The sequence below is a fragment of the Micrasema longulum genome, unplaced genomic scaffold, assembly GCF_059751315.1.
Source record: "Micrasema longulum isolate JH-2025_06_02 unplaced genomic scaffold, ASM5975131v1 h1tg000244l, whole genome shotgun sequence".
NCBI classification, from domain to species: Eukaryota; Metazoa; Arthropoda; class Insecta; order Trichoptera; family Brachycentridae; genus Micrasema; species Micrasema longulum.
In genome coordinates, this window is record NW_028277449.1 from 709,719 (window position 1) to 720,162 (window position 10,444).

Here is a 10,444-nt window from a genome sequence, read left to right on the forward strand (position 1 = left end):
CAGATATTTCACAGGTCATTCAATTTTTTTTATTTCTTCTAAAAATAGTCTTTCTTTGAATTTCGATTTTGAACAGCAAAATGAATAGATCATAATTCTGTTTTTTTTAAATTTAATTATCACTTTAGTTAGTGCGAAGGTTTTTACGGTCACTGTTATCAACATGCTTCTTTTTTGGGTTGTACCGTGTGTGTTCCGACGTTTCGGCTACCATTGCAGGAGCCATCTTCACTCACTCGGTTTACCCTGAAGATGGCTCCTGCAATGGTAGCCGAAACGTCGGAACAAATCCGACACACACGGTATCACCCAAAAAAGCAACATATTGATCACTTAAGTTTTATTTGAAATTCCTCTTACTTATAAATTTGTATAAAGGACTTTAACTTTAGAGTTATACGTTGACCGGTTTCTAAGTTACTTCCTCATCATCAGGACTTGAACTGACTTGGAATTACTCGCGCTGCTATTCATATTATTGTGTAGAAGAAACAGAAGAGTGTAAAAAGGAGAGAGAAAGAGGATTATATGAATCATAACGGAAATATTTTCAAAAGAGGACTCGAAGATTAATTTAATTGAATATATATTATGGAAAGCTTTTGGTTTTTATTTTTATTTTATTTCGTTGGAAAGCCAACAGACGTTTATAAATTTGTAAGATACAATTATTTAAGAAATACATATCACTAAAGCCCAATTAGAGGCTTTCACATAATATTGTTAATGTAAATGTTGTAACATAAAAATTATACATAACTAATACAAAACTTATAATATTACTAAAAATGTAAATGTAATACATATTACTAAAATATATCTACTTTTGAATATTGGTCACACAGTTGCACATATATTTATATATATAATTCCTCTATACGTGTGATGTCACCGTACTCCTCCTAAACGGCTTAACCATTTTACGTGCGGTTTTCAGAGAAATATAGATCTTTGAGCTGTGCGTGTTCGTAGATATTAGAATCTTCAATCCAATATGTTAAAAAAAAAATAGGAGCATTAATGTTTTATTCATTGATCTACCAGGGTTGCATTCGAGGAAAATGCATTCACAAAAAATGGAAAGATGTAGTTTTTTTTGTGTTTAAAAAAGTTTGTTTTAGAATATTTACAAACGGCATTTGTTTTTTGTGGATCTCAATCAGATTACTTCCTTAAATTCCTTAAAATTTCTACCCATTTGTTTCTTTTTATTGGATTTTTGGTAACACTAAAATAATATTAAATTCAATAAATAAAAATAAAAAAATTCCTACATAAGTACACCACTTTGTTGGTGAGACGACCGGAGTTTGACGTTTGCAAAAAAATGCAGAAATTGAAAAAATATTTATTTTATGTTTTGGAATTCAACTATAAACAAGAACCTACTTGAATTCAATATTTTTTAATATCAACAATTTTTAGTTTTGGAATTTAATCACAAACAAGTACCTAGATGAAAAGTGTTTTTCCAATATGATAGCAGGCAAGCCAACTTCGGGCAGGACAACGTCTGTCAGGTTCGCTAGTTTTAATATATAATACAACTATAGTTTTAGAGTATATACATCTTAGAGTCCGTACTATTCCAAAGTTTGTAAGAATTTTTGAAAAGGGGGCGTGGTCGTTTGTTTAGTGAAGACGTTTTTCGTTTCCAGATGTTTATAAAACAGGGTTGTCACAAATGCGAGATTGGTAGGGAGTAGGAATTACAATAAAAAAGTTTATTTTAATTTAGTAGCAAGTTTACTAAAAACATTTTTAATAGATAAAAGTAAGCAATAATAAACATTATAAATGAAATTGTGGAGTACATAAATTAATTTTAAAAACAAATATGCAATTACAAATAATAAACAAGTAAAACTGCAATTAAGTAAATTTATTGAGTTTGAAAATTAACCAATTTGTTTAAATATTGGCTTGCTCTGACGGCAGGTTGTAACTTACATCTTTAAAAACTGGTTAAACGGAGTCTCCAATTCCAAAATATTTTCTGAATTCGTTGTTTGATTTGAAAACTGAAAACAGTAATCTGTATTTTTTTAAAATTTAAACATGTATCTTTGGATAGAGTGAAGATACAACTTCCAATTTGGTGATTTGGAGAAATCACGCCGTTTCACCGAAGAGGTAGGCAGAGAGGATAGAACACCATATCACTCTGTCTTTGCATGTAGATCTCGCTTCTTCTACATTCATACATCTTCTCATGCACGTACACTGATTATTCTGACTTTATGGTAGATAAATATGAAATAAATGTACGTTTACCCATAGCGAGTTAGGTTTTTGAAAACAGGGAGGTACCGCACCATTTATAACACGTACCAAATAATTTGTTTTTGTCCAAATTAATGGACAGAAAGTGGTTGGAACAAACCCAATTGTTATTTTCAGGGGACAATTGTTCCGTCCTGTCTTATGGATCCATTTATTTCGCCTTATTTCATCTATAGGGAATCAAAAAAAAAAAACCTTAATTAACTATATTATGCTTATAAATTTAATGATAAAATGATTACACTAATAAATAACATTTAAGTGAAAACGTAATATTTTAAGGTAATGCACAGCCCTGGCAATCTTAATTATAAGAGCCGCCCATAAAGTGGTCATAAAAATACCATTTAAAATTGGCGCAGATGTATTGTCATCTCTTTTAGTTACATTTAATAAACGACAATTTCACATTCTTTCAGTGATCAAAGAATTATTTATAGATGTCGATTGACTCGGTAAAAGGTCATCGAGTTTGCGTGTCTTGAACATTTGAAGAAATATTTGGATTGAAACGATTGAAAAAAAATATTTAAATCACATAAATCCAATGTATAAGGTATTTGAATTACACCGAAACAAATGCTATGATAATTGCTCGAATTATAGTACAAAAATAGTGGTGCATTTATGTTGAAAACTACCAAAAAACGTATTAATTTGAAAATGTATAATATTTGATAAATACCTGTGATAACTGAAGCGTTTTCTTCCTTTTCCAGTTCTATTTGAACATCATTTCATGACACAAGTCGGCATAATGATTTTTGATGTAATTAGCACTAAATACGTTAAACAATCATCAAAATACCGACAGAGCGTTTGACAGTTCGAAACAATACTGGCCGCCTACGTAAAAAATGAGCATCATAAAATTCTAAAATCGACTACAAAACAAAAATGAGGACCGTACCCACAGATTTTTTCTGTCTCCCTTTCTCTCATTTAGAACATATTGTAAAAAATGAGTCCGCTATAACTGGCAACATGCATTGGATTGGTAAAATGTTTTGTTATCCCTCTATATATGTATATACTCTAAGACTATAGTTGACCATACAGTGTACATTTATTATGTGCCTACATACAGAACTGCACATAACCTGCATAATATAGGCTGCGGATTCAAGGCGCAACATCGTAAATTGATTTTTATGGAAATTTTATTTTAAAAGGAAGTTAAAGATATGTTATTAATATCAATACAATTAAATTTCTGATTGCATATATTGTAGGTTCTATTTACAAATTAATATTGAAAAGATTTAGTGGAAAATTTAGAAATTTTAAATAGAGATTGGTATCTAGTCTAAATACTACATAAAAATGGTAAATGGTTTTACTTATTTCTAATACGAGTATTCCTAAATAGTCTAAACGAGTACCGTTTTTATCAATACGCAAAATTTCTATACCCGTTTCTTGATTAAAATTATAGTTTTCGGATATTGGATGATTTTCGAATTCTGTGAAGTTATTATTGCTGAGACATCTTATGTACCCATATGTTCTTTGATTCTTATTTTAAATTCACCAGAAGTTTTTCAAATAAAGACATTTTGGTAATTAAAACAATTTTATTTACAAATTCCCGAACGATTCAATTATCACACTTTTTAAAACAATTTGATAAGAAAATAAAATAAATAAAACAACTTTATTTTTAACCACTAATTTTTATTTTCACCGACTGGTTTTAAAGCAAACAAGCTTGTACATGTAATATTTAATGAACATGATAAAATTAAAAGGGAATCAATTCATTAGTTACGTAAATCTTGACGAAGAAGCTTGTTTGCTTTAAAACCAGTCGGTGAAAATAAAAATTAGTGGTTAAAAACAAAGTTGTTTTATTTATTTTATTATCACGAAAAACCACAAAGTTAGTGCTTCAAATATAGTTATTACTAAATGAGTTATTTTATAAATAAATAAGTGTAAAATGTCATACCATAAAACAAAAAATGTTTTTGATATTAAAAAATAGGAAATAATAATGTGACCGTAATAGAGAAAAATACATTAGTATATTTTTTTTTAACAATTTTAAATTAATCTATGAAATGCTGTCTGGTAAAAAAATATATACATTTTAACAGCATTTGAACTTTGTTTGTGACCGTTTAAATTGAAATAGACCATCGGCACGAATCTTCACGATTGTCAAGGCCAAAAATTTTACGTTTTTGTAGGGGCATATTTTTGGATAATTTATTTTTTTAAGTTATGCTTGTCAGCATTTCTCCACATATCCTTATTGATTTTTAGGGGTTCAGCTATGTATGTTGCCGGGGGTGTATATAAAAAAAAACCAAATTAAGATCGTATACCAGTCAACGCGGAAAGGGAATGATGTTTGAAAAGATTTTGTGTGTGAAAGTCGAAAGTACTCGACGAATGGACTAGTAAAATCAAAATGATAACAAAAAAACAAATGATGTAATATCAGATAACATTTCATAAAGCACATTTATTTCTGTCATCGATACATATCTCTAACCATTGACTTTTATCACATTTAAACGATAAGACCTTTGAAATTAGATATACCGTATTTAAATCAGTCTACACTGATAAAAAAATTGTATCAAATGGATACTGCTTTGAAAATAGCGGAAAAATTTCTTTCGGAAAAAAGTATAACCATTTTATTTTACTTTTAGCAGTCATTTTTAAATTGGAAAAAAACCGAAAAAAAACGAACGTAATTTAATGTATTATTTTATTTATTTATTCCTTTAAATTATTTGTATTCTTTTTTTGTACAGAATAATGTTCTCTCACTGTGTCCCGTGCCGAGGGAAACATTTTACAAAATGTGAAACATGCCTAAAATTATCTATTTTACAAAGTTAACATAATAATAACAATAAAAAAAACGTAATTAATCAAATTAACCTAATTATCATTAACATAATAAACAATAAAAACTAAAATAATCATTATAAACACAAACAAATTATAAAGACCAATAGAACAAATTTCATAAACAGTACACACATTTTACGAAGTTAGAAATACCACATTGTAAAACGAGGCTCGCACAAAGGCATGCATATTTTATAGGCCCAAAAATTTTTGATTTTTTTTTTAGTGATAATATTTCATTGATTACAAACTTTCAAAATTTTCCTTCTTAAAAAAACATGCACTATCCTGGATTCAAACTAAAGATACAAACTCTTTTTTTCTATGATTTATTTTGTTGCCTTTTAATAATGAGGAATATTTTTGTGTTTTTTTTATATTTTTTATTGACTTTTTTCATTACTATAAATAAAATTCCATATTATCTTTTACAGAATATCTTATTTTTTCTTTCTTATGTTACACAAAAATATTATAACTGTCAATTATTTATTATAGGAGCAATAATTCATTAACATTTTCTTGTATACCCACGAACAGGCCATGCCTTTGTGGGATTTTTTTGTTTACTATTAATATGTATTTCATTGTTATGTAATTATGCTTTATTTTTTTAATACTCTGTTTTATCATTTATGTTTATTGTAAAAAAAAAAAACTCTCTGGCCGGCGCGGTGCGCCGTATGAAAAGCTTTTATCTCGCGTGTTTACGTAAAAAAATACACTATAAAAAAGTGTTTTCTACGGCCGTGAGAGCGTTTGGAATAGCAGCGTTGGGAAGTATATGTTATGGAAAATAGCAGCTTTCAAAAACAACTGAGAGTGCGGCTAGGAATAGCAGGCGTTGCATTGAAAAGTATGGAGGCTGTCTGAGGATTGGATATGTACTCAGTAAAAACCAAATGCCGCCTATAAAACGCCAGCATAACACCTAATCTCCTCCAAGGATACCAATCGTGCCAAAACTCTGAGTTTCGAGAATGGATGTCTCAGAAGAATTCTGGGTGTGCGGTGGTTGGACTTGGTAAGAAACGAAGTAATAAGAGAGCGGACGGAACAATCTCCGGTGACAACTGTCACCAAGCTGAGGCGATACGGTTGGCTTGGCCATACGCTGCGGATGCCTCCTGAGAGCCTGAACCACGATTGCCTACTTTACAAGGCATCAGGTTCTCGACGTCCTAGACGTCCACTGCTGACTGTCCGTCGGCAATTCGTGTCAGAACTACGGGACACGAACCTGACTTGGGAGGATTTAACTTGATAGGATAATTGAACGTATTACAACAGAGATGAAGAACATTTAAGAGAAGGCAACATAGAAGTCTAGGCATCTACAGGTCTTATGACCTGTCATTGGCTGGTTTAAGTGGCCACTTTACACACTGTGTAACATTCACCATTCTGCCCATATTTGAACATCTATATTCCTTCAATTCTTTCATCGGTTGATGTTTGTGAAGTTAAAAAGCTGAAACCTTTATTTATGCGGGTGAGATTCATCTAATTGAATTACTTCACCTACATAATAGGCAATGCATTAAAAAAATGTTTTTTTCAATTTCCATACTTCTTCATGGACCAAGTGGATTTATCAACAATATTTTGAGTTTATCCAAATTTTTGTGGTCAAGAACTGGATTTAACTCCCTGGGATGACAGGTCATAAACCCTGTAGATGCCTAGACTTCTATGTTGCCTTCTCTTAAATGTTCTTCATCTCTGTTGTAATATGTTAATGTTAACAGCTCCCCGGGGAGTGGAATCCAGTCCTTGTCCACGAAAATTTGGACAAACTCAAAATTTTGTTGATAGGATAACTTTAATCTTGATAACTCCCTAGGCGTGAAATCCAGCCTTATCGACAAATATTTGGACACATTTAAAATGTTATTGTCGAAAAATACGTTTTACAATAATTAATCTTATTGAATTAAAATGGCTAACAGCTAATCCAGTTTGTAAGTTTAGATAACAAAAAGATTTATTTAATTCAAACAATCATTTTTATCTAAGGATTATGGTAAGATAGTACACAAATACAGGTTCAAGTGTTTTTAAGTAACCTTTTTTGATTGATTTAGGTTTTTGTTTTTGACGTTTGATATCTCTTTTCTGACTAAAGATATTTTTATCCAACTTTTCAAGGATTTCCGATTGCTTATGAATTATGAGTAATCCGTATTAGCATTTTTGTATTAATAACCTAATGATCATTTTCCCATTCACGCGCAGTGGTGCACACGAAAAAGAATTAGTACTCTAAGGCAAGTTATCCCGATTATTTGATACACGAATTCAAGATGATCAGTCTTATGCTTCAGATCCAGAACAGTGTCATTCACTGCTCATAATAATTATTTTAAATAGCGCTATTTCCACGATTAAATACCTGAAGGGCGCTTAACAAAGTGATTCTATGAATACTGATTATTTATTTATTTATTTATTTTACATAAATTGCCTTTAACATATATTGAACATGAATATGAAAAAAAAAATACACATTTAAAAACATAACAAAAAATGAAAAAATTGCATAAATATAACAATAGTAACAAGTAAGTAAATACACATAAGCAACCAAAAATATTAACGAAATAAATACATAAATATGAAAAAACAAAAAAAGAAAAAACATTTTTTAATATAAAGAAAAGTTTAAAAATAATATTGCGAGAGAAAAAATAAATCAGACTCGTTTTATAACTATCAAGTCCAGAACCAAATATATCAGCCTTGTCCTCATACTGATTGCCATAGCTATGAAGCCTAGGGATAGGCGAGTGCATGAGATAGTTGGTTCTAGAACATGCAGAACAAAAAGGAGATCTGTGGCGGGTATGTCAACCAGGTACACGGAAACACACCAACTCCAGCAAATCTTGACAGTCAATTAATGAATTGATCACCTTAAAAAGTAATATTAGGTCAGTTGGAATTCGATAATGGGGCGACCAGACTGGAGAAATATATTCTAAACGACTTCTAACCAGGGAGCAATAAAGTGACTTGATTGGAGCGATACTTTCAAATTTATTAGTAACCCTACAAATAAATCCCAACATACTTAGCGCCACATTTGAAATCTTGTCAATATTTTTAATAAATGTAAGTTTATCATCAAAAATTACGTCAAGATCCCTTATGAAATCAACTCTTTCAATTGTTGAGTGGTTCAACAAATAGTTAAAAATTAAAGGTTTCTTACTTTTTGAAAAGGAAATAACCTGGCAATTATCTTTATTGAGAAAAAGATTATTTTTATTGCACCACTCGTGAATTCTGTTGAGATTTATCTGCAGAGTATTGCAATCGTCAGTATTATTTACAATTCTATAAAGTTTAAGGTCGTCAGCATAAAGCAAATATTTTACATAGCTAAAAATTTCAACAATATCATTTATATAAATTTAAAAAAAAATAGGTCCCAAGTGTGATCCTTGGGGTACGCCGTATTATATTTTGACTTAAAATTAATAATTTAAGTAAGATTTTTAATAAAACAACATTGACCATCAACGAAAATTTTGGTTCAAAAATAGCTAATTCTTGTTTATTTCCACCAGTTGAATGAAAACAAATACCATAAAATGTCCGATTAGCTCTTGCTTTGGAGAGAGAGTATCACCATTTTTAGAGATTACATGGTTTGGGATAGACTATTTATAGACTCCTCCAAACTTAGTTTAGAAACTTTGTAACTTTACAACGACATTCATCTTCTTTCTATTCCTGGTGATCATGCAGTTAACTTGAAGGAAACTTGACAGCCCCAGACTCAAATATGCTGAAAACAAGTGGAAAATCTATGGCGACCCAAAAGTCGCTGTACTCTTTAGAATGAAACCGGGGTACACTTAAAACTTATTGTTTTTATGTAAATATGTGGGACAGTAGGAATAGGAAATCATATATTATTCAAGCAAACTGTCAAGCAAGAAATCTTAACTCTTGAGAGAAAAATGTCTTTGCCGAGCCTCGCGTGCACCCAAATATGTAATTTTTTTACTCCTTCATACAAAGCTGGGTTTAATGAATTTTGAAAATTTGTATGGACCAAAAATTGCCATGTATAATTTATTAACTTTTCTGCATTTGATTTCTTGACATGTATAAACTTTTATCATGTGTATTTTTTTATTATTATTTTGTATTTTGTTTAATATGTTCCTAAATGTTTTGATTTATATAATATAGAAGAGTCTTGACTTAACACGGAATTTTCAACAAGTCGGGACGTAAAAAATATAATTGTGCTTTGATAAAATTGTGCATTGTGTGCATTAAATAAATAAATGAGAAAAATCACATTATAGTAATTTTTATATAAATATCAATCAAATTTCTTGGTTGCGTTTTATTTTGTTTAATTTGACTAGCGAGTACCTTTGCATAAATAGGCATCTTCAGAAATACTGAAAAAAGGTAATCAATGAATTATATTAACATTTAAATAATAGTATTTTTGTATATCCGAATTATGTTTCCAATAATCATGTGTTTATTGTACTATACGACATTTCTTAGGCATCCAGATGTTTACTAACTAAGATGGATATGTTCTCATTACCACTATGGCTGCATCATGTGCGTGGCTATCTCCCTTAGTGGATTCACTACTTTTTTCATTCTCAAAAGCATTTTTTAAATATCTATCCTGCTTGTGTAAGAAAATGTTTTTGGTGCATATATTGTTGTGTTATATTTAGTTATAAAGGTGCTAAACTTGCTTTGTTTCTTTGTTGTTCTCAATTTATGTTATTTTTCAATGTTTATATTATTTATATCCAAATTTAGTTGTTTTAACTCTTAGGAATGTAATTCAACGTATCATACTTGTAAAATACTTTGTATTATATGATTTATAAATAAAAAAAATAATATGCAGATTTATCCAAAAATACCAAGAAAATCATCAATTTAATTTTGTCATCAGGTGCTACGGATTTACTCGAATGATTTATAGAATATGTTGGTTTAGATATTTTTAGAATCATCACTTCACAGTCACAGATTCGCACCTCTGCTGGGAGAGCATTCTAAGCCACAGGGCCAGCAACCGCAAACGCGCGAGAGCGCTGATGGCACACAGGTATTATAATGACTACCATGCCAAAAATGGACCCTGGACTTCGGGCGTGGCAGGTAAAAACTCTAATATACCACGATGCGGACAAATAAATATCTACTAGGTTATCTTTTTCAGGATGTTGCTAAACCGCAGTGTTTTAATTTACTTTTGAGAAGATTTCGTTGAATGTAATAAGTGATAGCTTTACAGTTTAATCTAGGC